We start from the raw sequence: 6,000 nt of genomic DNA, 5'->3' as shown, positions 1-6,000 counted from the left end.
CTTTAATGTCATGCAGTAACACACTGACAGTGATTGATGTATGTCATCATGAAATCAGAGATCCTCCCCACAAAATCCAAACACAAGTTGTCACAGGAGGCATGTTCTTAAACTTATTTCATACACAACTGTGCATCCAAATATCCACATTCATAGCATGTACAATGTTTACAAATACACTAAACCATTTAAACAGTAATAAAAACCTGTTTTAATACCATCAACATGATCTCTATAGGATCAGATGGCAGATGGACTTCTTTAGTTTATAAGATCTTGGGAAGAACTCTGAGACCCTCTAAACGCAAACAGAATAACGGATGCATGCACCATTAATATTGACACTGACATCAAGCTAGAGAAATTGAATTGCTAGGCTGGCCTTTCACAGTAATGTATGCATTCTGTCTTCAGCCTGTAACCCTCTCCAGCTTGGGGATGCAAGTCATGAATACATCTGAGGCAAATTTATGAAAAGCAACAAGCTGGAATGACTGTGAAGGTCATTCTCTGTATGGTGCTTGCTACAATTATTTGAGTGTGGAAATGCTGATTTTCTAATTTGTAATGTATTGAAATGAGATTCTATCCTGGAGTGGTAAAATGTAATTTGATTTACAAACTCAACATGGAGACCTCCTGGTGGCTGGCTAGTTGGCTGAACCAACTCATCATGGTTCAGAGCTTGGAGTGATCACAATATACAGAATATGATGTGCTGGTTTTATTGGAGGGATTAAACCCATTAAAGATCATATATCTATATATTTAAAGACACTCAAAGTGAGTACAGCCTCATAATAAGATGATGGGTTAACTAGAAACTTTCTGATCTCTTTGGTGGGATTAGTCTATTGAGTATTGTAGTTAATTAACAATTCAATATCAATGTAACATGTTCTCAGTTCCAAGGGAGTGTGCATGGATAATGCATGAGTAGATCAGAATTTGACAGAAAACATATGATCACCAAAGACACCAGCGTCAAAGACAACTAGCACAAACTTTCCAAGATGAAATTTATTGCATACTGTTATTATTGCATGTAATGTTACATTAATATGTAGGATCAGGGTTTGTTGTCACACTTTTTTACTCTAGTGAATATTAATTTTTTTTAAAGTAATAATTTGTACTGTCATATACTTTGAAGTATTGGTTCCAAAAAAGATATTGAACATTTCCACTGTTAGGAACTGTGCAGGAAAAAAAGGTTTTCCTTTGACAAACGTTGATGCAATGGGGTAAGACACAACGGAAACCTGCAGTTAAATAGCCTATTATAGAATATTTAAAAGCTGTAAAGCTCAATTTAAACAACAAACAGTTATGAAGCACAAAATGATTCATGAAAAAAATGCTAAAATATCAAAGGAAACATACATACAATATCAAACAGGATATGATGATACTGACAAAACAGGTGTCCATGTCATATTAGGTTACCTTCCTGGACACTGTTGGCTGCTGTCCTCAGCAATACAGTAACACTCACTTGACAACAATAACACTGACAGCATTCCCACTCTTTTTAAGGCACAATTCCAGGACATTTTATGTGCCCAACAATTTAAGCAAAAACACATGCGTCCATTTAAATCGAGCTTTTATTTTGCCATTTCTGTGTGTTTTTATGGTAGTTTCTCACCTCCAGATAAGCAGCCATAAAGCTGTTTAATTAAATAAATACACAGCTTTAACTTTCGTCCAAATATTTCATATTCCATGACATTCTGCATTTTATAGCTATAATGCTAGTTTTATGACTAGATTCCGTCTATGTTTTCCGCATACTACATGTGGTAACCGCGGTACATATATATTTCCAGGTTTTCCAGGATGCGTGACTGATATTCATGCTGAAATATATTATGTTGGATAATGCTTGATAATAGCAAACAAAGTAACAAACCTGTTAAAGGGATAGCTCACCCAAAAATGAAAATTCTGTCATTATTTACTCACCCTCATGTTATCCCAGGTGTGTATGACTTTCTTCACCATAACACATTTAAAGAAAAATAGAAAAATATCTTAGATCAGTAGGTCCTTAAAATGCAAGTGAATGGATATTTCTCATTTGAAGTTTCAAAAATCACAGACAGTCAGCTCCAGTGTTTAAATTAATGTCTTCTAAAGCGATACAATAACTTTTGGTGTGAAAAATTATACATTTTTAAGTACTTTTTAACTATAATCCAATGTGAGGGTAAACTTCACTAGAAGGTGGAGTCCAAGTGGTCTCTCTTGTGATGTATTCACGTTGCTAAGATACCAACGTAATCTCACGTTCTCCACTCGGTTGAGACATCCAGGATAAGCACACAAATGCACCATTGTGAGTAAAGAAACAGATAAATACAGATCTAAACCAAAACCAACCAAGCTACTGTACAGCATTCCACCTCCTCACTTGTAAACAGCGCTGCACTTCCGGCTGTATTTCAAATGCCAGTGCGATTACGTCATGCACATACCGCTCCTGACTGGAAGCATGATTTAGAGTTTTTAAAAAAAGTACATAAATATTTATTTATTTTTCAAACCAAAAGCAATCGTGTAGCTTTAGAAGACATTAATTTAACAGCTGGTGTCATATGGATGACGTTTATGCTGACTGTCTGTGATTTTTGAAGCTTCAAAAGAGAAATCTCCATTCACTTGCATTTTAAGGAACTACTGAGCTAAGATATTTTTCTTCAAATGTGTTCTGGTGAAGAAAAAGTCATACACACCTGGATACCATGAGAGTGAGTAAATAATGAGATAATTTTCATTTTTGGGATAACTATCCCTTTAACAAAACTGTTAAAATGTTTAAAAAAAATTAGCTGAGTCTTCGGATGAGTAGTTTAATACGTATGTCATTTACTTTCTTTGGGTTCTGGAGACCACAATGATTTGTATGCAATTAGTAATTAAAACGGTCATTTCAACATTAAATGCAGTTCCAAATGTACAGTATGTTCACGAGGAGCTTGTTCATCTATGCCTGCCAATCATAGCCTAAGGATTTAGAAGCAGCTGCTTCCCTTGCTCTGGGAATGATACTTCTGGCATCCCTCCACCTCCCCATCTCCACCTTTATATGGTATACACCTATACCAATTATTTCAAAATTGTCTTTCCATTTCTCACTTTAGGCTGATAGTCCAGGGTGTTCCCTATGGACAGCACCCAAAATACATTTACCTTAATATGCTCCAGGACTATATGTGCCAACGAGCTAGTGAGCTTATTATTTCCCCTTCTCTCTTTTAAAATGTTACTCTGAACTAATCAAAACCCGTTTGACAGATTTCATTGAAGCTTTAACCCTCTGATGTGTCACAAAGTAGGCACAGAAATATGACTGTTATCCAATATTGTAACATTGTTTTTGTTTGAGGTCAGTTTGACCTTAATAAAACATGCATGGGAGAAAAAATATAATAAAACAAATCCAAATTTGACAAGTGGAAAGAGTGAACTGCTATAGTGTTTGTATGAGACCCCAGATCGAAGTTATGTAACATCTGTCCATTTTGATACTTCACTATTTATTTTGTCGTGAAATTAAAATGGCTTTGGGGTCTCTCAGCCCCTGAACACGTAGGTTCAAGAGGGATATAAGAATTCGATCATGCGCAAATAAAAGGGAGGCTGGGAGCGGTGAGGCAGAATTAGGAAGTCCCATGAGCTGATGGGAAAAAACTGCCATGATTAAGAACATATTGGCAGTGAACAGAAAAGCACAGTGCAAGATTTAAAGCTGGGTCTTTCCAAAAAGGATGCTATTCTCATCACAGAAGTTCTCTTCCCTTATCTTCCAGTAGACGCTGTCAATTTTTAGAGATGACAAGCAGGACAGGCCATTTAGAGATCACTGCATGGTGAACACATCGGAAATGCATGAGTTGCCTTCATCGAAGTTTATATCATACACAGAAATTCAATTTACCTGTACTCAATATAAATGAGATACTGGCAACTGGGATGGAATAATCACTCTGTTACTATCTGCACTACAGCTCTTGCTATCATGCTAACGCAGACACAGATTTGCGACCTGTCTGGTATCTCAGTAGCACACAGGATTAGGGCTTGTATAGTCCAGATAAAATGAATGACAGTTTATCAATCTGTGGTTTTATAGAGCAAGGTTGTGATGATCTAGTTCTGACCTTGGGTTGATGGGATGCAAACCATGTCAGTGTCAAGGAAAGGATACACAATTAATCACAGGTGATTTTTGTTAACACTTGGTGCCTCCTTAGCTGGGTTTCAGATTTTATTATGTCACAAAATCCTGTTGTCATGGTCTTTCCATCAAAACGGTAACCCAAAGACTTTTATTTTTTGTGAAACAAAGATAAACTTTGAGCTTAACATCTGTCTGGAACAGCTAATGTGAGGTCTCTACTCACAAGGGCGTAGATTTGGCTTGAACATTGGGGGGGGGGGGGTTACAGTGTGAAGAATTTATGTGTTTCCATTGATCATGGTATAAATATTGGGGTGGGGTGTACTTGCTTGTTTTTATTATGGGGGGGATCAATGACCCTGTGTACTCTCACTGTAGAGGTCAGCAATGGAAATGTACACTACAACAAATACAATTATAATTGGGAGTTATTTCAACAATGGTCTATTAACCTCCTCGAGTCTCTCTGCAGAGTCATTCGCTCAGATTCTGCTTTTTACTCAAGTCTTTTCCATTTTATTGTGTGCATATTGTGTTTGTCTGCCCAGCCAGTGATTCAGAAACATGATTTCATCAATTGATGTTTCATCTCCAATGTGATTTCATTTTAGAAGGCATCCTTGTACAGCCTTCAAATGGACCACTTAGAGCAATGCATTTGCTTCCCTATGAGCATCTAAAAGGATTTCTGAAAGCACAATGCTGGTGAGAGAAATAAGGGCAACCAAACAATTGAACAGCAATAAAGGTCTCAGGTAAAAGTGGAGTTTAGATATGAAGACTGATTAGTCCTTTCTCAGTAGAACTCATAAAATGATTGTTTTGAACATATCAAAGACATGAATATAATTCTTTTGTGTGTGTTTTTACTGTTTTGTGAGCATAATGAAATGTAAACTTATTTGCATAAATCTAGATAGGATATGCATTTCACTATTACAAAATATAGGGGAAGTGTGCATCTGTGACCTCATTACCAATTTGTAGGCTAATGTTGCCACCTGGTGGGCAAAGAAGTGTGGTTTGTTACTAGCGAAAAGGGTTTAGTAACATTTATAGTAGTTATTGAACACATTTATTAAAAACCATTAACTCATTCAGTCCCAGCAGGGATGACAACAAGGAGGACATAGGTCATCTATGTATGACCTACACCCCCAGTGTGGGCAGTGTAGAAACAGTTACGTGTATATACAGATACAGCCATTTCATTCCAGTTTGCCCCTCTGAAAGATGCCTATGTCAAAACTGCATAACATAAAGCAGGTAAACCTACCATAATCTGTCACAATACAAACACAAAAACTTTTATGGTACATATGATAGTTAAAGGAACATTCCAAGAACAGCAACATAATGTCGGCATAATGTCGATTACCACAAAAATACATTTTGACCTGTCCCTCCTTTTCTTTAAATAGAAGCAAAAATCAAGATTACAGTGAGGCACTTACAATGAAAGTGAATGTGGCCAATTTTTGGACGGTTTAAAGGCAGAAACGTGAAGCTTATAATATTATGAAACCACTTATTTGAATTCACCTGGTAAAAATTTATTATTTGAGCCGTAAAGATGTTTAAATAGTTGTTTTTATGGTCGCTTTAGGGTTTATGGCATTTCACTGTCATGGGAATAAAGTTGTAAAATTGGATATAACTTTACACAGAAAAAGTAGGTGATTTTATCACACAAAAATCATGTAATGTGCATATTATTCACATCTTGTGGCTATACTATTGAAACAGCGAGTATATTTTTCAACGTTTAAGGATTGGCCCCATTGACTTCCATTGTAAATGACTCACAACCCAGATTT

This window comes from Myxocyprinus asiaticus, chromosome 26 (genome assembly GCF_019703515.2).
Source record: "Myxocyprinus asiaticus isolate MX2 ecotype Aquarium Trade chromosome 26, UBuf_Myxa_2, whole genome shotgun sequence".
Lineage (NCBI taxonomy): Eukaryota > Metazoa > Chordata > Actinopteri > Cypriniformes > Catostomidae > Myxocyprinus > Myxocyprinus asiaticus.
This window is presented reverse-complemented; position numbering follows the sequence as displayed.